At 37.3% G+C, this 25,943-nt stretch overlaps 1 long non-coding RNA gene across 1 annotated transcript; it reads right to left on the bottom strand.

The window, feature by feature from the left end:
* Nucleotides 1-17,238: 17,238 nt before the first annotated feature.
* Nucleotides 17,239-19,491, bottom strand: LOC141612741 (uncharacterized). Its single transcript, XR_012529181.1, has 2 exons — nt 19,317-19,491; nt 17,239-17,836 (listed from the first exon to the last, which is right to left on the bottom strand). It is a non-coding gene; the product is annotated as an uncharacterized LOC141612741 (long non-coding RNA).
* Between the last annotated feature and the right edge of the window lie 6,452 nt (nt 19,492-25,943).

The following is a 25,943-nucleotide window of genomic DNA, read 5'->3' as shown; positions in this document are numbered from 1 at the left end:
GAGCTCTTCTGATTGATATTGGTCGAGATGTTATCCAAAGGATGCGAGCTTTGATGCTTCATACGTCGAGGAACAAATATCTCTGATTCAGACGTAGATTGAACAAGATCTTGGTGTCCGTTCGATTGGCCGAGCTTCCCTGTTTGTGGTTTCTGAATCACCCGAGCCAATGGTTGTCTGGTTTGTATACCGCATTAAACCGTATGTGTGTCTGTCTGTTAATGATCATTTGTGCTCGTAGGTTTCTCTTGATTACACAGTTCCTTTTCTCATTCGGTTCCCCCCGAATTTGTGGGCTCTTCACGCATGTTCCTTCTAATGATGACGAAGGCTCTTCTTCTAAATCAAGGGGATCATCATCTACAAATGCAATCTCGAAATCATCATCATCCTGTAATTAAACATTAAGAACATTAGTTTCATCAAATATTATATGCACACTCTCTTGAAGCTCATGGTTCTCTTATTGAAAACTTTATAATCCTTGCTTTCTTTTGAACATCCTATAAAAACCGTCTCATCGGTTCTTGGATCAAATTTTCTCAAATTATTATGAACGAAACATTTTGATTCAAAGCAGCGGAAATGTGATATGTTTGGCTTTCGTCCATAAAGAAGCTCATAAGACGTTTTCTTAAGGATATTCTAATAGAAGCACTATAATGAATATAACAACTGTTCACGGCTTCTGTTTAGAATTGAGCCTTTTTCATGATAGAAACAGTTCAAAAGTCTGTTCTATTTCCAATTTCTTGAGAACGATGTTATCTGAACAGTTCAGTGGACTGTCTGACAGACTTCGATCTGGTTTTACTCATCAACTCCTCGTAGGCTTCTTCTTCTTCTTCTTCTTCTTCTTCTTCTTCTTCTTCTTCTTCTTCTTCTTCTTCTTCTTCTTCTTCTTCTTCTTCTTCTTCTTCTTCTTCTTCTTCTTCTTCTTCATCTGCACATATGCTTAATGATGTTAGATATATCTTTATATCCAAGATGAAGAATATAACATAACAGGTAGTAAGCCAAGAGTTTAAGAATATACATACCAACTACCCTTTTATACTTCCCATGATACATGTATAACACAAGATTAAGAGTTGAGAAGTTCTTACCATCCTTACTTGAAGTGTGAATAAACTTGAAACACTTTACCAATTTATGTTTCACACCTCCACTTTGTAGGCTCTATGTGAGAGGCAAGAAAAGAATATCGTCCCATATGCACCTTGAGCAACGAAAATTATTATGATCAAAGCATGTTGCTCCCTCTCACTTTAGCCTGCAAAACGAACTATACTTTGGACTTGGGCACCCAAATTAATTTGGGTCCCTTTTGGTTAGTCACTTGTGCTAATAAGTCCTTTCGAATCCACATTTTCTTGACAATCTTAAAATTTTGTTCCAAGTGACCTAACCGCTTCTTACAAGCATTAAATACATGTCCTGTTTTACCACAAAATTTGCACATGATGTACTCAGGTAGATCCACATACTTACGCTTTCGAAAGTCTCTTTCATTGGGTTCAGGTCTATTAAACCCAGCAGTACTAGAGTCATTCTGTTTTGAACAGTCCGGTGGTGTGTTTACTTTCTGTTCTGGGACCCAAACAGTACGGTGTGGTGAACTATTTTGTTTGAAGTCATAATGGGAGTCATAACCTAATCCAAGTTTATTAGTGTTCTTAGATTGATTAACCAGAAAGTTTAGCACAGTACCACTACCTTCCTATTTAGCAACCACATTTCGGGCATTACTCAAATCGGTCTCCAAATTTCTAACTTTCACAAGTAATTTCTTATTCTTATCAAGGAGAGCGTCATAATCAACATTGAGTCTATCAAATTTGGAACGAGTTTCGGAATAAGTGGTTGAACTAGTAACATGTACTCTTTTAATCTCGTCAAGTTCCTTAGTTAAATCATGAATCCGATTAACAAGAGACTCGTTATTGGCAGTAAGTTCAGAATGAACAGTCTGGTCGACTGTTCGTTTAGTTATGTCCTTCAGATCACGTTTTAACTGAAAATTCTCCTCCGCTATACTTTCTATTTCAGATTGCATTGCATCAAGATGCCTTTTTTGTTCATAACTAGTGTCCAAGGTCTCATCAAGTAATCTCAAAATTTTGTTTTTAGATAAAGACCTAATTTGAACTTTAAGATTTGAGAGACTTACCTCGTCATCAGATTCGCAATCCGATGCTTCAGAATTAGCCATGAGGCACTTGAAGGAGTCAACATACTTCTTACGTTGTGTCCTTGGTTTGTAAGTAGATCTGAGACAGAGCTTTTCTTCTGATTCTTTGATGGGTTCATCGTCTTCTGAATCAGACTCACCCCAAACTGCAGCAATCATTGCACGTTTGAACTCTTGCTTAGATTTTTCACGGCTATCCTTAGAACTCTCATCTTTCCATTCGGGACAATTTCGAACTTGATGATCTTGATCACCACATCCAAAACAGCCCATTTTAGACTTTGGTCGTGGTGAAAAAAGACGAAGAAACAGATTTTTTCGGCTTATAACTTTCGAACTTTCCTTGATTTTGCTTTCTAATTATTTTAGCAATTCGTTTGGATAGCGAGGCAACTTCCTCCTCAAGATCACTTTCATTATCACTTGAGATGGCATTCAAGGCTAGTCCCTTAGCTTTGGGTTTCTCATCGACATCATTATCAAGAGTTATTTCGTGTGCCATAAGAGATCCCATTAAAGCTTCATAGGTAAGAGTGGTTAAATCCCTACACTCTTCAATGGCCGTGACCTTTTGTCGCCATTTCTTGGTAAGACTTCTTAAAATTTTACGGACAATGTCCTCAGTTTCAAATTGTCGACCAAGATTTGAAAGTTCGTTAGTTATAGCTGAAAAGCGTGAAGACATACTTTTTATTGGTTAATCCTCGTGCATTCTAAAGGATTAGTATTGTTGCATTAAGAGATCAATACGTTGTTTCTTTACTTGCACGGTCCCCTCATAGGCTAGTGCTAGACTATCCCATATTTGTTTGGCCGTTTTACATCCTGCAATCCTACTAGTTTCTGATTCGCCAATTCCGGATTGCAGGAGTGATATGGCCCTAGCATTCTTCTCCGCCTTTTTGTAATCATCGGATGTGTAGTCCTTGGGCGCTTTTGCACTAGACACACCATTAGCATTGGTGGTAGTGATAGCTAGAGGACCATTTTCGATGATTACCCAACATTCGTAATCTGTTCCTTGTATGAAATGCATCATACGATTTTTCCACCAGCCATAGTCCGTGCCATCAAAGACAGGACATTTGACAAATTTGGAATTCATGAGAAAATAAAAAAATAAAAAGATAAACTCAAAAAGGATCAAACTCTTTCTTTGTAAGGCAATCAAGAGCACGAGGCTCGATACCAATTGTTGAGTTTATCGATCCCGGTACTTAAGAGGGGAGGGAGTGAATTAAGTACCCTTTTAAAAATTAAACTTTAAAGCGAAAGGATAGTTCTCGTTCGACATCAAACAAGAGTACACGAGCGAATTGAACAGTCTCGGTGACTGTTCAAACAATACGAATTGTGTCTTTGTCTTCATTACTCGATTCGTATGCGTGAAACAAGATCTATAAGAAAGAACGAGAAATAAAACAAATAAAGAGAAAAGGCACGAGACACAAGATTTTTAACGTGGTTCGACCTACTCTCTAAAGGTCTACGTCCACCCTCTCTCTTATTAATATTTTCTTTATAACCAAACCCGATTACAAAGAAAACCCCCACGATCAACCCCGATCGTGCGACTCGAGTACAACCCCGTACCCCAATAAAATACTCTCTCACAAATTGAAAATTACAACTCTTTTGTCTCCTTATAAGGTTCACAAGTTAGAACAATGGAGAACAAATAATCGCCTAGAGATATGAGATCTTAAGGACTCGAAAAATAAGTTCAAAAGGCACGACTCAAAAAGGTTTTTGCAAAACAATTGAAAAATCAAACTTTTAATCTTGTTTGCAAAGTTCACGTTTTTAGTGCTTGAGTGAGACAATAATTTTTGAAATATAATGTCTTATTTATAGGAGAGTTGGTTGTTGATCTTATCTCCTAAAATAAGGAAAGAAAATATTTGAAGATAATACTAGAATATCTTTTGGCATAAAAGATCATTTGACTTATTCTTGATGAGATAACTTCCTCCTTTTCCAAGTAAATTTTCCACAAAATAAGGAAGCTTATCTCACCAGAATATCACGTCCAAAATAATATTTCTCAACTAAAGATATTTTCAAAAACTTTCAGAAAATAGTTTTAGTCGTGCTCTTATAAATCGTTTATCTTGAACAGTCTGCGGAACTGTTCAATACAGGTAAATCGAGTTGACTCAAGACTCATTTACAATAACTAGACATCAAGGACTAAGACTCGATCAAAGCTTCAAGCTGCTTCCATGAATGATTTCCGTCCTTGCAAACCTATCACATTTCATGTCTAGCCAACAAGCATTAGTTAAGAGGGCAAGAAACGATTAAGGACTTGTCATCATCAACAAATATGGTTCAACAAATTCCCCCTTTGATGATGGCAAGTCCCTATAGACTTATGTTCCCCCTCAACACAAGAATACTTCTTTTAACATCATCAATTTCCATGACAAATAATAGAAATAGGAAACATAAGATCAGTACATAAATTGAACCATCAGTTTTCGGAACGCAAAAAGGAAAACACCATAGTCAAAGGTCTAAATCGAAGTAGCTACTAAGAACTATAAGTCCGCCAATCTTTGTTGGGGTTGGGGTCCTTAACAGTTAGTGCAAGGACCTATAAATCTCTAAAAGGATCAAAGGGCATACTTTTGGTATTATTATCAGTTGATCCACGTTTATCAATAACGGTTGGCTTGCTAGATAAGTTTGACGTTATTGTCATACAGATGGCGGTGATCAACTGGTCCCTAAAAGTCACACCTATAGGATACGTTTGAGAGATGTGACAGTATGAAAATACAGTCATGTAGATGCCAATTTTGACTAACCAGTTAGTCCGAGTTATTTGACTAATAATTAGTCAAAATGTGATGTTGAGATATTATATTTAATACGGATTAAATATTATGGGCTAAGGCGAATTAAAATTAATTTCGTAAATTAAATATAAACGATTATATTTAATTAATGTATATTGAATAAATTATACAATATCGTCTTTGTCGGACATGTATTAATAATTCAACTAACCCGTATTATTAGTTGATATTTTAATAGCCGATAACCGATGACGATTTATAATGAAAATCGCGTCATATACATTTTAGCGGAATTGGTCGGACTACGAGTTAAAAAGAAGGAGGAAGTGAAAGCCCACTCCCTCCCCTAGGGCTCTCGGTTTGGCCGAACCAAACAAAAGGAGAGACTCCCTCTCCTTTTGAGCTAAGCATTCATTTTTACATGAAAATTAGGGTTTTGAAGAGCAATTTTCTCTGAAAAACCTCGATCTCACATCGAATAACCTCACAATAGCTCTCTCTATATTGCAAGTCAATTAGAGAGCATTTCTAGCACAAGGGCATAGTCTCAGACGGTCTTGGGTGCAACGATTAGGAGGAAATCTCTGTTGATTTCTGTTCTTTACGCCGTGCATCAAAGGACCCGAGGTTGATTCTTAATCTTTATCGTTTCATTGTTGTATTTCGTTTATGACCATATTTCACATGTTAAATTTACGTTATTGTCCTAAATTTAATGGGTCTTATACGGATATTACCCTGCAAGTGGTATCAGAGAGAGGCCACGTAAATTTTCATTGTGATTTTTCATAAAACGTTTTGAAACGGTTGTTTTTGTCTCGAAAACCGTGCCTTGTTTACACGGCTGAATTTTTTTTTGAAACCGTGACATGTTTTACACGGTTGTTTCATCTTATTTTCGATTTGTTTTTGTGCATATTGTTGTTTTATACGGAGATTATAACAATATGTCAAGTTTTGTCAAAATTGTAAAATTGTTTTGATGCGATTTTGATCAAAATTGCAATAGGTTTTGCTTTGTCAAACTGTTTTTACGAGGGTTTTAAGTTTTCAGAACTTGTTTGGTCTCGATCGAGTGGTTTTCTACTCGATCGAGAGCTTTTTCTGTCTTGATTTTGTTCGATCGAGTCCTTGCGGTACTCGATTGACCACCTTTAAAACCCCATCTGTTCGATCGAGAAGTCCTCGTACTCGATCGAACAGATTTGCTGATAAAAGTACTCGATCGACCACCAGTTTAGTCGATCGAGCACTTTCTGTTTGGCAATCCTCTCGATCGACTTGCAGTTCAGTCGATCGAGCCCTTTTGTTCCTCGATCGAGCACTATTGTCCCTGGATCGAGGGATTTTTGTTTCTGGCAGCTTTGAAAATTTATTCTTTTGTTTTAAATTTTCTTTTGGCCTTAATGTGTACTTTATACGGATATTGTACACTCGCTATGATTGTGAAACGGTTCACACACGTACCATTGAGTTATTTTAAAGCGTATTTAAAGTAACGGATTGTATTAGATTAAAATTAAACTGATAGAAGCGGTTTTATCACATGAATTTTAATCGTTAAAAGGTGGTTTGGATAAATTTAACATAATTCCGGAATTATGTCACGATTAAATTTATTTTAGTTGATGCATTTTCTTTTATCGTTATTTTGAATGCCGTGAATGCTTAATATTACGTATTTATTTTTTTTGCAAACGGTTGTAACTTAGTGTGGCCTTAGTAGAACGTGTTACCGTAATGATGGAACACGGTCTTGGTTGTATTTTGAGATCTCGTATCTCCGTTTTGGATTTTTCACTTGTAATTACAGTTTTTAATTAGAATGTAAATAGGTTTATATTTTGTAAATTTTAATTGTAATTTTTGAGAAGACCAAAGATGGAGAATCGGATGCTCACTCCCGCTACACGGATCAAGATGGAACATCAAGACAAGCTTCTCGGGTCCAACGGTGGATTCCAAAGTTGTTTTATGTTTTATTTTATTAGGATAGGCCACACTAGGAATTTTTATTTACGTATTGCATTCATTTATTTATTTTATCGCAACGATAATATGCATCATATTCCGCCTAAAAACCAAACCACCAAATTTATTGCATGAAAACTGACACATTTAGAGGTCACGAGTTAGTTTTCTTTGACATTCTCATGTCACACGATCAATGCTAAGCCATCACCTAAATTAATTCATTCACGCAGACGCTAGTTATTCGTTCACTTAAAATGAATTATAATTAAGTTGATGGGATCTTCCTCGTATAAACCAAAATTGAGAACGGTCTTTATAGGTCAAACTCCAATGAGTCCCTTCTTCGTCGGTAGGCATAATATGACCCCTTATACGTCGGGTAAGTTGGAACCGATTGACCTATTTTATCTCAACACTATGGTCACTCAAATACGATCCCGTGTTTGTGGTGGACTATAGATAGGATTTACGGAAATCTATCGACCAAGAGTTCTTACGGAAGAATTAGCTAAACAGTTGGCTTATCAATTTACAGAAATTGAGTCTTGGGATCACTTGTATCATTCTTGAGGGAGATCAATTATGCAAGTGCGAGAGTCTACACGTTAAAATGAATTTTAAAATAGACTTAAATCACCTCGATGAGTTGCTTATTTCGTTTTTGTTTTTTTTCCTTTCTTTTCAGTGTAGATCACGAACTTTTAACTGCTAAAAACAAATGGCTGGTTCTACAGACGACCCAATGCCAAGTGCCACATTGGACCGTGAGTCCTGGCTTCGGATCTTCATGAATCAGATGAATCAGTCCACTCGACTGAAGAATGATGGATCAAACTTCGCGGACTGGGAGGCGGCATTACGGAATCTGCCGCCGCGATGGGAAGCTCAAATATCTATTAGAGCCCATCCCGTAAACCCAGTCCCACGGCTAGAGCCGCTTTGAAATCACCAAGTTTAATGATTTTGTATGGAAGCGGGTGCGATTAAAAACGTACTCATTTTTGCAATGGAACCCAATTTGCAGAAACGCTTCATAGCCCATGGTGCAAACAAGATTTTCACCACGCTCACTAAGGAATTCTCGAAAGCACCGAGAATCGTGACCTATGAGCATACCACTCGCTTCTTTGATGCGAGACTCCAGAAGGGCCAACCAGTTAGCCCACACATTCTCAGCATGATTGAGAATGACGAGAAGCTGGAGACCTTTGATTGTAAGATCAGCGAGAACATTGTGATCGACCGCATGCTTCACTCACTCCACGATGGTTTTTCGCAATTTAGAGCGAATTACTATATGAATGATTTGAAGAAAAGTCCCCATGAATTGCACTCCCTTCTCGCATGCACCGAGAAGGACATGAAGTTCAGTGGGAGCTTGAAACAGGATGTTCTCGTTGTGACAAACAAGGGGAAAGGTAAGGGCAAAGCTCAGGCAAACCTAGCAGTAGGTAAACCGAAGTTCAAGAAGTCGGGTTCAGGTAAGAGTGGACCTGGTGAGTCGAGCACCTCATCAGGCGCGACAAAGAGCAAGAATGAAAACATGGAATGCCATCATTGCCACAAGACTGGGCATTGGAGGCGTACATGTCCTGTTTATCATGAGGACTTAAAGGCAGGTCGTGTTAAACCTGTTGGTATGTCTTCTTCTTCTTCTTCTACTTTTATTCATATGATTGAGATTAACCACGCAAGTTACGGAACTTGGGTACTTGATACTGGTTGTGGTTCTCATCTGTGTAATCATGTGCAGGGGCTCCGAAACATCGAACCCCTCGTAAAGGGTGAGGTGGACCTGCGTGTTGGGAATGGAGCACGAGTGGCTGCCGTCTCAAAGGGGACATATGTGATCCAGCTTCCTAGCGGATTTGAGTTGTCATTATATGACTGCTATTATGTACCCAGTCTTTCCAAAAACATTATTTCAATTTCTGCACTTGACAAACTTGGATTTTCATTTGTAATAGAGAATAATACTTGCATTTTCTCATTACACGATATGATTTATGGCAAGGCAGTCTCCATGAACGGAATTTATGTTTTAGATCAGACCACCGAAATATTACACGTAATGAATAAAAAGTTAAAGGTTGGTGACAAAGATCAAACGTATCTATGGCACTGCCGTATGGGACACATTAATGAGAAACGCGTAAAACAGCTCATTAAAAATGGAGCTATCTCGGCCTTTGATTTTCAATCATTTGGCACGTGTGAATCATGTCTCATCGGTAAGATGACTCGTATTTCCTTCAAAGGTGTTGGAATGCGTGCTGCTGACCTATTAGGACTCATACACACGGATGTATGTGGACCTATGTCAATCACCGCACGAGAAGGCTATAGGTATTTCATCACTTTCACGGATGATTTAAGTAGATATGGCTATGTCTACTTGATAAAACACAAAAGTGAATCCTTTGAGAAATTCAAGGAATACCAGAACAGGGTACAGTAACCTCTTTGGGTAGAAAGATTAAAACACTGCGTTCAGATCGTGGTGGCGAGTATCTTTCTCACGAGTTTGATCAACACCTTAAGGACTGTGGGATTGCCTTACAGTTAACTCCACCTGGAACACCTCAATTGAATGGTGTGTCCGAACGGAGAAATCGAACACTACTTGATATGGTTCGATCCATGATGAGTCACACGATATTACCTGATTCATTATGGGGTTATGCTCTTCTGTCAGCTGCTCTAATACTTAACCGAAGTCCGTCTAAAGCTGTTGACAAGACTCCATATGAACTATGGAAGGGAACGGTCCCTAACTTGTCCTTTATACGGGTTTGGGGCTGCGAAGCTTATGTCAAGTGGAGACATGAGGATAAGCTCGGCCCGCGATCGGTCAAGACATACTTTATAGGTTATCCTAAAGGAACACTTGGTCATTACTTTTATTCGCCAACCGAACAACGTGTTTTTGTTGCGGCTAGTGCGACATTCTTAGAGAAGGAATTTCTCGAGAATGCAAAGAGTGATAGAACCTTCGACCTATCGGAGATTCCAGAACCAAATACCGAGCAACCATTGGAGGAACTAATTCCTTCAATCCCGGCTGCGGTTAACATTCCTGAGGAACCTAGGAGGTCGGGAAGAGTCTCTATTCCTCCGGACAGATACATTGGTATGGTCGAGGAACATGACATAGATGACGTTCTACTCTTAACGAGTAGTGAACCCGCAACCTATAAAGGTGCCATGACTAGTTCTGACTCAAAGCTATGGCTTGAGGCCATGCAATCCGAGATGGACTCTATGTATGAGAACAACGTGTGGGATCTTGTTGACTTACCTGCTAAGGTTCGTCCCCTTCAATGCAAATGGCTTTACAAGATAAAGCATTCTGTGGAAGGTCAACAAGATATCTACAAAGCACGACTAGTTGCTAAAGGTTTCACCCAAGTGCCAGGTTTGCACTACGATGAAATTTTTGCACCCGTAGTCATGCTGCATTCCATTCAGATTATCTTAGCGATTGCCGCTTTTCATGACTATGAAATTTGGCAGATGGACGTGAAAACCGCCTTCTTAAACGGTTTTTTGGAGGAAGAGTTGTACATGGTACAACCCGAAGGTTTCATCGATCCAGAACATCCTAAGAAAGTGTGCAAGCTTAAGCGATCCATTTATGGACTTAAGCAAGCATCAAGGAGTTGGAATCATCGCTTCGACCAAGTGATAAAAGAAAATGGCTTCACTCGATCAGTCGAGGAACCATGTTTATATATCAAGTCGAGTGGGAGCAAGATTGTTTTCCTAATATTGTATGTTGACGACATACTCCTGATTGGGAATGACATACCTCTCTTAACTTCGGTGAAAGTATGGTTGAAAAACCATTTCCGGATGAAAGATCTGGGAGAGGCACAAAGAATTCTAGGCATCCGTATCTATCGAGATAGATCACGTCGGATCTTATCTCTCAGTCAGGAGTCTTACATAGACAAAGTCCTAGAGAGATTCAGCATGACTAACTCCAAGAAGGGGTTTCTTCCTATGGCTCCAGGGGTGCATTTGAGCAAGTCTCAGGCACCGAGAGACACCGGAAAGAGAAAGAGCGCATGACACGGATTCCTTATGCCTCGGCTATAGGATCAATCATGTATGCCATGATATGCACACGTCCGGACGTGGCATATGCATTGAGTATGACAAGTCGATTCCAACAGCATCCAGGTGAATCACATTGGTTAGCTGTGACACCCTCATTTATTGCGGAAAAGTAAACACGTAATTCTACAGAAAAACTGTCAGGATATGTTTGTAATTGGTTCAACTAATTAAAAACCTGTCATTTTTAAAACTTTTCTAAACCATTCACAAACATTTCCAGAAGGAGGATGCCAACACCTGCAAATGCTAACAGACTAATTTACATAACTATACTAAAGTCATGAGAATAAAGTGATACAAACCAAAGAAAAAGAGGGAGACATATGTCCCTAAAATGTATGTGACACAAAAAGGGTTTAAGGGTCACAATGAAATAAAACCAGTCTAGGTCCCAAGGTTACTTTGCTCGCTAGCTCGTCCATGTACCCCATATATGCATCACCTATTCGTCATTCGCATTTTATACAAATACGAAAGCCACGGTCGGTGGGGAGTAACTCCGAGTTCTCCCGACCCACGAAATGTCATAATTAATATAACATGTAAACATAAGAATATGAATACGAATCACACAATGCCTTAGCATATAGATGCTAGACAATCGTGCTTATCATGTGAACAACAATATAACAACACATAGTCCTAGCATGTGAAAACTAGACCGACTCATACTACACTATCATGTGAATCACATAACATCCAGGAATCCAAACTCTATCAACCATAGCCGGCTTGCATCTCACCTTCTATGATTCATAGAATCACCATACAAGAAAGGGCAATATATCAAAGACAGGCATAAGTTCTTAGTACGGTCAATAGTCACTTTGTAACTCGAGTCTATACCACGAGGTAGGGAAGGTAATCGAACCGGTATCTTGGCTCAGCGGTTACTATTAAGAAAACATGGCCAAGAGACAACACAACCCTAGCCTAAAATCTGCGCAGACCTAGACATGCGGATACACACCACCGCACCCAAGACTCACAACTTTTTTTAAAACAAAGTGAAGTGAGTACCCTAAGGACACCACCGAAGGGTTGGCTAGTACTTAAGCTGACCCCATACTATCAAAATAAGTACCTGAGGTCATGCCCCAACTTGGATAAACATCCACTAGTCAGGAACACAAAGGCTATCAAGCAGTGAACATATACTCGTCAAAGACTATAAAGACCTATCTATGATGGAGGCCGAAATACTCACCTAGGACCTAGTCCCGCCTAGTCCCAGCTTGAATATTTTAACCCACACCACACACGACTCACCACACAAGTCAATTAAGACACCCACTTAACCTTAAGAGGGCAAAAAGTCCTACTTACCAACATAAAATCTAATATTCTATCATGTGAAAGGCTATATAAATGTCTAATAAGCAGATAAACCAACAGAATCCTCAATACCAATTTCCAATTCTAACAATATTAACCAAATTAAAGGCTTCGGGGAATCTAGGGCCGTTTTTACAATATAAGAAGCTACTTAAATCAACTAATTACACATGTGAGATAAAAATATAATGAATAGCCTAAAACAAGAAAAAGGCCGACTATCTAATTCATTCAAAATTTCATCCAACCGAATTTTTACCCGCAACCCTGACCTGCGACAGTACGGGTCAAATTGCGGTGACCAATCACTCAATTAATCGACATCGCATCGATCAAAGGGACTAAGGCTCGTTTTCGGCACAATCAACAAAACATTACAATTATCGCTATAAAATTCATTTGAGCCTATTAATTACAATTTCATTTTGTAAACTATCCTAACATGTGATAACTATTAATATGAGCACAATTTTACCATCCTTATTATCTTTACTACTAACATTATTCATTCACCTAAACACTTATCAAACAACAGGCACACATTAACTACTAATGTGACATTACTTCGTCGAGTAACTCGGAATAGTTACCTTACGCTAGCAAAGAGACAAGTAAAAACTTGAGAAAGCTTCTAAAACCCCAAAATTACTCTTCATCTTCAACCACATATGAGCCACCTAAAAATTATGTGATAGGACGATATTAACGAATTATCTTTATATAAAATATGAGACGGAAATTAATTTAAATCAAAACATGTAAATCATATTCATTAGCTACTGTCTTATGTTCATAAACCATTATGACCCTCCCTTCTGACAGGCATACCAAGAAAATTTCCACAACTTTTACGCCCTAGAAACAGTCCCATAAAGCACCATTTTATCCGTCCCAAAATCGAGCCCAAACCATCTGTCACGGCTCCCAAAACCGAGGCAAAACAGCCCACACGGCCTCCATTTCGATCGTCCCAAAACAATCAAGGTCGCACAAAACTGGTACCAAAACAGAGTTCAATCAATCCTAAACCAGTCCTAAACCGAGTCAAAACAGTCCCAAAAATGTCCCAAAGTACTTGCAAAGCGGACTCAAAAAATGATCCTAATTTATCGCACAATACCACAACTAAACAAGATCCCAAAAGCATCCCAAAACGATCTCTACATGTCAAGATACACCGTCTCAAATATACCACTTACTAGCTAGCATCCCAAATGATCCCTAGAGGTCAGTATACACCGTCTCAATCATCTCCACATATCAGTATACACCGTCTCAACTATACAACCGACTAATTAACATCCATAAGGATCCCTATATATAATTATACACCGTCTCAATTATAAAACAGACTAACCAAGACTTTCAAAATACACATATTTAACAAGTAATACTTGAGTAACCTATCATTATTACCTTTTTCCGATTGAACTAATCATTTATGACTAACAAATATTCTACTAGACCGTCTATTTTAGTACATACAACCGTCTTATAATAAACAAAGCTAAAAATATAAATTGGGTTTGTAAAAATACATAACGAAAATGAATTTTACTTACAACGGATTGACGGAAACGACGAGAGGAATGCTATGGAACGAAAATCGTCGAAAACGGATGAGAAACGGACGACCGAAAATCGATTTTGCGATTGACAGAGAAAAAGAAAAAAAAAATGAAACGTGAAAAGAAGAACAAAGAAGGAAGTAGAAGAAAAGAAGAAGACGTGCGTTGTTTATAAATGAGACAATGACCGCTAGCCTCGCTATTAATTATACGTACGTTTCTTAAATCGTTAAGAAACTTCGATCGTTATTAAAACCGTTTGAGTTAAATTTAACCGATTTAAGTAAAAGTTTCAGTAATAAAACGGAATCAATAATAAATAAATTTAATGAGTGAAAATAAAATAAACTCAGCTAGTTAACGGAAATAATACGATATCCGCTTGAATCGGAATTATTAGCGATTTTTACGAAACTAACGGATATTAATAAAAATTGCTAATTTAGTGAAATAAGTTCAAAATAGCTAATTGGACGGTTTTGTTCCCAAAATCCATCTCGGGTTTACTTAAAACAACTTTCATAAGGACTCGTAAAGAAACGGGAATTATTAAATAAATAAACCCGAACTAACTTCAATAAATTTGAACTAACTTTAAATAAACTTATTAATGATTATTAAAATTAACGTATCGAATTATGATGAAATTAATTAATTAGCTAAGCATATATATATAAATCGTTAAATGATGTAATTAAATTCAAAATAGCAATTAAAAGAATTTTATCCAACTTAATAAAATACGGGGTGTTACAATCACCCCATCTTTTAAAAAGTTTCGTCCTCGAAACTTGAAAGTATAAATGAAAGGTTATAAAAATAAAACTGAAATTGGAATCGGTAACCAAAACATTTAAAAGGTCACTTATCGTAAGAATCAAAATTCTTTCAAAAGTTTCAAATAAAATTTTCCGACAGAACCAGTTCTTATCAAGGGAACGAAAGTGTTCTCGTTACGTATTCAAGAACATCACATTCCAAATCAAAGATAAGGTCAAAGGCAAATCATTTGTATAAATCAAAAATCAAAATACTTTCGAAAACATTAATGAAGAGTTTTCAAAAGTATAAGTCTCATTCATGGAACGAAATTGCCCTTGTCGTGCACGCAAGAGCGCTAACTTTCCAAGTCAGAGACAAATTTAAAACAAAAATTATTCGCCGACAAGTGTAGAACAAGTTATTAAACGTTTCTAATAACGAGTTCTAACATCCGATCAACGTTAAAATCAAAAGAAAAGGAAATCCATTCAAATTTTCTTTTGCAAAAGCCAAAATGGAAATAAAGGTTTCACCTTTAAACTCAAAGGGAAATCAAATTCCTGAAAATATAATATTAAACTTTGACAAAGAAGTCATAAATAGACCAAGGTTAATAGAAATTGGATAAAATTTACAAAAATCTCAGGTTTAGCAACTCAAAACCATGATAAGGAAGTCTATACTCAAAGAACAATTAGAGAATCAAATCGAATTTTCATTTTCCAAATCTTTACAAGTAGGGAAAATTTTGTGAGGGTAACATAAATTTTTAACAACGAACCAAAAATAGTAGTTTGAAATATTTAGAAATTGTGTGAAATGAAAAGTAAGTTAGACATCATAGATACAAGTATGCTAAGAGGGTTCAAGCTTAACCAACAAAAGAGGTATGATGAACATCCTAGGGATAAGAATTGAAGTCAAATTTACAAGGATGTCAAAGATAGAGTTTCACCAGATACGAGTGTCAAACTTAAAGGAGGAGCAAGATGAAGCGAGGAAAGAAGGTATGAACGGTAACGCTCATGATCAAGGAGAAAAGAAAATTAGACAAGAAGGAAACGCCAAGTACTCGAATCTCAAATAACAACATCAGCCTAAACGGTTTCGAAAACTTCCCAACGACAAAACTTATGACCAAAACACTTCCAAGGATTTCCTCAAATCATTTATGTTACTTCATCCTAATTTATCCCCTAAAACATGGTACTCCACTATAAGTGTGACTTCATCACTCCAAATCCCCAAACATCCACCAACATCTTCCACAAGATCAAGGTCAACTGGTCAAGGTTTCCAACAAAGCTATACTCATATCCAACTAGTGTCAACCATGGGTTTCTCAAAAAGTAAAACCCTCAATCAAAAATCCCAACACCAGGCTCTAAATTCCCAGAAAAGGTTCCTCAAATATTCCACAAAGTTCTCATTTCAAAATAAGGTAGTAGCATGCCAACCCAAAGTCTGAAAAATCAATAGAATCTCGAGCCCTTCTATCCTTTCTAGTTACCAAAACAAGTGCTAAGACTTCCCAACAATGTAGCTTACTCTCACTCTCATACCATTCTTCAAGTAGTAATCAATATCACTCACTTAAACCAACCAATAATCCCACATTTAACATTTCTCACATGGGGACACAAACATTAAACCCTCATATCCAAGGCAACTACCAAAGTTAATCCCAAACTTGACTTAGTCGATCCTATATCCTCAATTTCACCATTCAATTTTATCCACCTTAGGTCAAGTACTAAGCACTAGTATCCCAAACATAAACAACAAATCCAAGTTCTATAACTTTAATCACCTAGGCAACTCATTCCTAACACAAAGAATCTACCAATCAATTATACTCACTTTGTCAAGGAACTAGGTATAAGAATCACTAAGTATGTCTCATCACCTTACCTAAGTCTTTCTAACATCACATCCTCTCAAAACCAGGGTTAAGGGTCAGACACAAACAATCTCCTCAAAAGTCGAATTTTCCAACCAAGGTCAACATTCCTCAAAAGAAAGAGTATTATCTAATGGCGTTAAGGGAGGATAAGCAAAGAACAAAGGACAAGTTAGGAGTACAAGCGTAGCTTTTAAAGTAAAACAGAAGGGAGTTTAAAAGGAGGATAAGCACCAAGAGATTAAGAATAAGGCGAGATACAAAAAGAACGAGAAACGTCTTCAAGGAAGTAGAAGCATTCTTCAAAGGTTGAACAAATCTTCAATCCTCAGCAATAGGCACTAAATCTTGATCTTCGTAAAATATAAGTGTCCTTTCAATGGAACGGAGATACTCTTGGCGATCACTCGAGAACATCAATATTCCAATTCAAAGACATAAAAATACATTTTTACACCAACAAATGTTAAAACTAATTATCAGACGTCTCCAATAACAAGCTTTAACACTAATTGACGTTAAAACCAGTGAAAAACATTAAAATATTTTCAAAACCTTTAGTTCAAATTTTTTTTTTTAATAAGGGCAATAACTCCATTAACTATAAATAAGTTCACGGTCATTGATCTAAGAACGCAACAATTATTAAATGACAATCAACAAACATGTTAGTACCTAACAAAGAGCAAACACAAAGAGACTACAACATAAGATCCTAAATCTACCCATCTTACCCGTCTCTCAAGTTTATTATTTTAAGGTCAAGTTATTTATAGTGGGGTGCACAAACGTGCGTCGGGAGCAAATATGCTCTGATACCAACTGTGACACCCTCATTTATTGCGGAAAAGTAAACACGTAATTCTACAGAAAAACTGTCAGGATATGTTTGTAATTGGTTCAACTAATTAAAAACCTGTCATTTTTAAAACTTTTCTAAACCATTCACAAACATTTCCAGAAGGAGGATGCCAACACCTGCAAATGCTAACAGACTAATTTACATAACTATACTAAAGTCATGAGAATAAAGTGATACAAACCAAAGAAAAGAGGGAGACATATGTCCCTAAAATGTATGTGACACAAAAAGGGTTTAAGGGTCACAATGAAATAAAACCAGTCTAGGTCCCAAGGTTACTTTGCTCGCTAGCTCGTCCATGTACCCCATATATGCATCACCTACCTGTCATTCGCATTTTATACAAATACGAAAGCCACAGTCAGTGGGGAGTAACTCCGAGTTCTCCCAGCCACGAAATGTCATAATTAATATAACATGTAAACATAAGAATATGAATACGAATCACACAATGCCTTAGCATATAGATGCTAGACAATCGTGCTTATCATGTGAACAACAATATAACAACACATAGTCCTAGCATGTGAAAACTAGACCGACTCATACTACACTATCATGTGAATCACATAACATCCAGGAATCCAAACTCTATCAACCATAGCCGGCTTGCATCTCACCTTCTATGATTCATAGAATCACCATACAAGAAAGGGCAATATATCAAAGACAGGCATAAGTTCTTAGTACGGTCAATAGTCACTTTGTAACTCGAGTCTATACCACGAGGTAGGGAAGGTAATCGAACCGGTATCTTGGCTCAGCGGTTACTATTAAGAAAACATGGCCAAGAGACAACACAACCCTAGCCTAAAATCTCTTGAGACCTAGACATGCGGATACACACCACCGCACCCAAGACTCACAACTTTTTTTAAAACAAAGTGAAGTGAGTACCCTAAGGACACCACCGAAGGGTTGGCTAGTACTTAAGCTGACCCCATACTATCAAAATAAGTACCTGAGGTCATGCCCCAACTTGGATAAACATCCACTAGTCAGGAACACAAAGGCTATCAAGCAGTGAACATATACTCGTCAAAGACTATAAAGACCTATCTATGATGGAGGCCGAAATACTCACCTAGGACCTAGTCCCAGCTAGTCCCAGCTTGAATATTTTAACCCACACCACACACGACTCACCACACAAGTCAATTAAGACACCCACTTAACCTTAAGAGGGCAAAAAGTCCTACTTACCAACATAAAATCTAATATTCTATCATGTGAAAGGCTATATAAATGTCTAATAAGCAGATAAACCAACAGAATCCTCAATACCAATTTCCAATTCTAACAATATTAACCAAATTAAAGGCTTCGGGGAATCTAGGGCCGTTTTTACAATATAAGAAGCTACTTAAATCAACTAATTACACATGTGAGATAAAAATATAATGAATAGCCTAAAACAAGAAAAAGGCCGACTATCTAATTCATTCAAAATTTCATCCAACCGAATTTTTACCCGCAACCCCCTCTGCGGACAGTGCGGGTCAAATTGCGGCTGACCAATCACTCAATTAACTGACATCGCATCAGTCAAAGGGACTAAGGCTCAGTTTTCGGCACAATCAACAAAACATTACAATTATCGCTATAAAATTCATTTGAGCCTATTAATTACAATTTCATTTTGTAAACTATCCTAACATGTGATAACTATTAATATGAGCACAATTTTACCATCCTTATTATCTTTACTACTAACATTATTCATTCACCTAAACACTTATCAAACAACAGGCACACATTAACTACTAATGTGACATTACTTCGTCGAGTAACTCGGAATAGTTACCTTACGCTAGCAAAGAGACAAGTAAAAACTTGAGAAAGCTTCTAAAACCCCAAAATTACTCTTCATCTTCAACCACATATGAGCCACCTAAAAATTATGTGATAGGACGATATTAACGAATTATCTTTATATAAAATATGAGACGGAAATTAATTTAAATCAAAACATGTAAATCATATTCATTAGCTACTGTCTTATGTTCATAAACCATTATGACCCTCCCTTCGAGGCATACCAAGAAAATTTCCACAACTTTTACGCCCTAGAAACAGTCCCATAAAGCACCATTTTATCCGTCCCAAAACTGAGCCCAAACCAGTCTGTCACGGCTCCCAAAACCGAGGCCAAAACAGCCCACACGGCCTCCATTTCGACTGTCCCAAAACAATCTGAAGGCTGCACAAAACTGGTACCAAAACAGAGTTCAATCAATCCTAAACCAGTCCTAAACCGAGTCAAAACAGTCCCAAAAATGTCCCAAAGTACCTGCAAAGCGGACTCAAAAACAGTCCTAATTTACTGCACAATACCACAACTAAACAAGATCCCAAATAGCATCCCAAAACGATCTCTACATGTCAGTATACACCGTCTCAAATATACCACTTACTAGCTAGCATCCCAAATGATCCCTAGAGGTCAGTATACACCGTCTCAATCATCTCCACATATCAGTATACACCGTCTCAACTATACAACTGACTAATTAACATCCATAAGGATCCCTATATATAATTATACACCGTCTCAATTATAAAACAGACTAACCAAACTTTCAAAATACACATATTTAACAAGTAATACTTGAGTAACCTATCATTATTACCTTTTTCCGATTGAACTAATCATTTATGACTAACAAATATTCTACTGCACCGTCTATTTTAGTACATACAACCGTCTTATAATAAACAAAGCTAAAAATATAAATTGGGTTTGTAAAAATACATAACGAAAATGAATTTTACTTACAACGGATTGACGGAAACGACGAGAGGAATGCTATGGAACGAAAATCGTCGAAAACGGATGAGAAACGGACGTAGAAAATCGATTTTGCGATTGTGAGAGAAAAAGAAAAAAAAAATGAAACGTGAAAAGAAGAACAAAGAAGGAAGTAGAAGAAAAGAAGAAGAGGCGTCGTTGTTTATAAATGAGACAATGACTGCTAGCTCTTTGCTATTAATTATGTGACGTTTCTTCGTCGTTAAGAAACTTCGATCGTTATTAAAACCGTTTCGAGTTAAATTTAACCGATTTAAGTAAAAGTTTCAGTAATAAAACGGAATCAATAATAAATAAATTTAATGAGTGAAAATAAAATAAACTCAGCTAGTTAACGGAAATAATACGATATCCGCTTGAATCGGAATTATTAGCGATTTTTACGAAACTAACGGATATTAATAAAAATTGCTAATTTAGTGAAATAAGTTCAAAATAGCTAATTGGACGGTTTTGTTCCCAAAATCCATCTCGGGTTTACTTAAAACAACTTTCATAAGGACTCGTAAAGAAACGGGAATTATTAAATAAATAAACCCGAACTAACTTCAATAAATTTGAACTAACTTTAAATAAACTTATTAATGATTATTAAAATTAACGTATCGAATTATGATGAAATTAATTAATTAGCTAAGCATATATATATAAATCGTTAAATGATGTAATTAAATTCAAAATAGCAATTAAAAGAATTTTATCCAACTTAATAAAATACGGGGTGTTACATTAGCTGTCAAGAACATTCTTAAGTACCTACGGAGGACTAAAGATTGGGCATTGACTTATGGAGGCCCTCAAAAGCTATGCGCAACCGGTTACGCAGATGCTAGCTTCCAAACGGATCGTGATGACTCGAAATCTCGATCTGGATTCGTTTTACTCTTAATGGCGCTATGATCACTGGAAGAGTTCGAAACAAACTGTTACAGCAGATTCTACGACTGAGTCCGAGTACTATGCCGCGTCTGAAGCTACAAAGGAAGCGATATGGATGCGTCAATTCTTACATGGGCTATCTGTAGTGCCTAGTTCGAATGACCCGATTACCATCTATTGCGACAATAGTGGTGCCATCTTCCAAGCTAAGGAGCCAAAGTCTAGCAACAAGTCTAGACATGTACAACGGAAAGCTCATCTAATCCGGGATTACGTGGAGCAAAAGGAAGTAGTGATAGAAAAGATTGCTACAGATAATAACATAGCAGATCCTCTCACTAAACCATTACGACAAGATAAGCATGAAGGGCACGTTAATTCCATGGGAATTAAACGTGTTCCTAAGTTGTAGTACTCTTTTATGGATTAGATTCATTCCCTTTTGTACTCTATACGACATCATCGTTTTGATATTTATATATTTTGTTTTTCATGTGGAATTGTACGACAATTTTTGAACACCACAAAGTGAACTGAATGAACATTATATTTTTCAGTCCTTAATTGCCCACATGAGCTGATAACTCTGGCAATTATTTTGTGACGTTGGTTGATGGTGGGTTCAACGAGCCATAAGTCAACCGGTTGTGACCAATCACGAGAGGCGATTTATACGGATATTTCGTAGGACACAATTGTGACATCGACGTGGAGTCCTAAATGTTTTATAACATTCGGTGCCCGGTCGTGGATAGGACCTCCATGGTGATCCTAAGAGTCGATTCTTTTGACTATCGACTGTCTCTTGAGACTAAGGCAGATTTTGGGTGACTTTGGTTTCTTTCTCACGGTCATCCGTAACAGGGGGCCAAGTAGATTTTTTCTGGGTCATTTCATGCTGTGCTTAGATCGGAAGGAGTCGAGTTGAAGGAAATATTCAGCCTTTATCAGGTACTCGATATTTCTCGGGGCCACTCGAGGAGTCAGAATCGAAATGCATGGCCATGCTCGGATACGGATTCGTTTTATCGGTTAAGTTACTCTCTAGTCGGGGAAACCACTCTTGATCCAGATCGATTGTAAAATACGACCTTTGCGGATCCAGATCTGCAAATTGTTTTACATTGAGTGGGAGAAATTTTAAATGAATATGAGAATCGGTTATCGCACATACACTTGTACGGACAAGTGGGAGTTTGTTGAATTTGTGTCCTCCGGTTAGTGCGGATAACGTCATTGCACATACACTTGTACGGACAAGTGGGAGCTTGTTGGGGTTGGTGTCCTTAACAGTTAGTGCAAGGACCTATAAATCTCTAAAAGGATCAAAGGGCATACTTTTGGTATTATTATCAGTTGATCCACGTTTATCAATAACGGTTGGCTTGCTAGATAAGTTTGACGTTATTGTCATACAGATGGCGGTGATCAACTGGTCCCTAAAAGTCACACCTATAGGATACGTTTGAGAGATGTGACAGTATGAAAATACAGTCATGTAGATGCCAATTTTGACTAAAGTTAGTCGAGTTATTTGACTAATAATTAGTCAAAATGTGATGTTGAGATATTATATTTAATACGGATTAAATATTATGGGCTAAGGCGAATTAAACAGTTAATTCGTAAATTAAATATAAACGATTATATTTAATTAATTTATATTGAATAAATTATACAATATCGTCTTTGTCGGACATGTATTAATAATTCAACTAACCCGTATTATTAGTTGATATTTTAATAGCCGATAACCGATGACGATTTATAATGAAAATCGCGTCATATACATTTTAGCGGAATTGGTCGGACTACGAGTTAAAAAGAAGGAGGAAGTGAAAGCCCACTCCCTCCCCTAGGGCTCTCGGTTTGGCCGAACCAAACAAAAGGAGAGACTCCCTCTCCTTTTGAGCTAAGCATTCATTTTTACATGAAAATTAGGATTTTGAAGAACAATTTTCTCTGAAAAACCTCGATCTCACATCGAATAACCTCACAATAGCTCTCTCGATATTGCAAGTCAATTAGAGAGCATTTCTAGCACAAGGGCATAGTCTCAGACGGTCTTGGGTGCAACGATTAGGAGGAAATCTCTGTTGATTTCTGTTCTTTACGCCGTGCATCAAAGGACCCGAGGTTGATTCTTAATCTTTATCGTTTCATTGTTGTATTTCGTTTATGACCATATTTCACATGTTAAATTTACGTTATAGTCCTAAATTTAATGGGTCTTATACGGATATTACCCTGCAATCTTTCCCCCTCTTGACATCATCAAAGGAGAATGAAGGTCAAAAAGAGTCAATGCATCCATCCATTGTCAAAGAGACAAAGAAGTAGCTACCGGACACAGTCAGATAAACATCATCATAATAAGTACAAGACAATCTATGAGAGTACCAACAGAAAACATATTCAACATAATGATGTAGGCAAAATAAAAAGGGGCAAGGCAAGGTAAGGATAAGGTTAAGGTAAATAGGCTAGGATATGTGAATGGAGGTAAGTTGGGCAAGTTTGTTGTTGATAGCCACCATTTCTTTCACAACCATCCCGAGGCCACAAGCCACTTCCTCCGAGAGAACCAACCGAGAACAAACAATGTTAATAGTCCCATGAGATGCATCATAACTCTGTCCATGCAAGCCAATAAACAACTCTAATATGCAACAAAAATAGAGCAATTTCCCTTAACTAGAATACATCCGAGGAGTAATGGTATGACGAATGCAATTGAACACAAATTGATAAGTACCGTCAAGGATCCGGGAACGAATGGATGATACAAGCATTTGGGTCAAGGCCATTCACAAGCTTCAAGCCCACCCTTTTCACTTCCCGCTTTTTTTTTTTTTTTTTCGAAGTTTTTTTTTTCGAAGCTTTCGTTTTTTTTTTTTGAAGCTTTCGTTTTTTTTTCGAAGCTTTAGTTTTTTTTTTTTTTTTTTTTTTTTCCGTCAACCACAAGTTTCTCAATCACAAGATTCACAATCCCTTTATGACTTTGATAAGCAAATAGTAGAGGCATCAGAATGTGTGTCACGATTGTAGGGCCCCTCGATTTCTGTAGCCAGTTGCTCGGAAATGGTTGCATATGGGTTATAGATGGTGGTTGGCTAGGTGATGGGTGTGGGTAAAGGAAATGAATTTTGGGTTGAGCTGTCGGGTTTGGTTGTATTTGGTAGGGTGTCATAGTGTTGGATTTGTTGGTGGTTTTGGGTTTTGGGAGTGTTTGAGTTTGGGTCGGTAATTGGGAAAGGAAGAGGGAGGCTTAATATAGGTATTAAGGTCCGTGGAAATAGATATGATGATTATGGAGATATGGGTAAGGTAATAAGAATGCGGTTATATGTATTTTGCCAAATTTACACATGAATATGTAATCATAGTAACAACTCAAAAGACATGTCAACTTATTACTAGTCTATTTGAAAGAAATAAACGACTAGAGTAAGTAGACTACAACCAAGCTCAATAACGAAAAGGAGAATTTACCAACTCAATATCACAACTACTCCATTCTAGTCAATCATCGAGGAATTAATTTTAGGACAAAATTGACTATGAGCCACTATTCAATAGACCTAATTCTAATCGGATTTTCTCAAATTGTTCCTTAGCCAATGGTTTAGTGAAAATGTCGAACAACTGATCTTCACTTTTCCAAAATTTTAAGCATATGTTCCCTTTTTCTATATGATCATGAAAAAAGTGATGTACGGGATATTTGAAAAAAAGATAAAAGCACTCGTGTTATCATATGAAAAATCACGCATTAATAATCATACCTCAATCCCGTAATTGTTGTCTTACCCATAGGATTTAAGAACCACAATGAGTAGATGCATTCACTTCCTTTGGTGGCTATGGTTGAGCTCTTCTGATTGATATTGGTCGAGATGTTATCCAAAGGATGCGAGCTTTGATGCTTCATACGTCGAGGAACAAATATCTCTGATTCAGACGTAGATTGAACAGTACTGGTGTCTGTTCGATTCGGCTGAGCTTCCCTGTTTGTGGTTCCTGAATCACCTGAGCCAATGGTTGTCTGGTTTGTATCTGCATTAAACCGTATGTCTGTCTGTTAATGATCAGCTGTGCTCGTAGGTTTCTCTTGATTACACAGTTCCCTTTTCTGTTCAGTTCCCCCTGAATTTGTGGGCTCTTCAGCGCATGTTCCTTCTAATGATGACGAAGGCTCTTCTTCTAAATCAAGGGGATCATCATCTACAAATGCAATCTCGAAATCATCATCATCCTGTAATTAAACATTAAGAACATTAGTTTCATCAAATATTATATGCACACTCTCTTGAAGCTCATGGTTCTCTTATTGAAAACTTTATAATCCTTGCTTTCTTTTGAACATCCTATAAAAACCGTCTCATCGGTTCTTGGATCAAATTTTCTCAAATTATTATGAACGAAACATTTTGATTCAAAGCAGCGGAAATGTGATATGTTTGGCTTTCGTCCATAAAGAAGCTCATAAGACGTTTTCTTAAGGATATTCTAATAGAAGCACTATAATGAATATAACAACTGTTCACGGCTTCTGTTTAGAATTGAGCCTTTTTCATGATAGAAACAGTTCAGAAGTCTGTTCTATTTCCAATTTCTTGAGAACGATGTTATCTGAACAGTTCAGTGGACTGTCTGACAGACTTCGATCTGGTTTTACTCATCAACTCCTCGTAGGCTTCTTCTTCTTCTTCTTCTTCTTCTTCTTCTTCTTCTTCTTCTTCT

The sequence above is a fragment of the Silene latifolia genome, chromosome 11 (genome assembly GCF_048544455.1).
Source record: "Silene latifolia isolate original U9 population chromosome 11, ASM4854445v1, whole genome shotgun sequence".
NCBI lineage: Eukaryota > Viridiplantae > Streptophyta > Magnoliopsida > Caryophyllales > Caryophyllaceae > Silene > Silene latifolia.
This window is presented reverse-complemented; position numbering and strand designations above follow the sequence as displayed.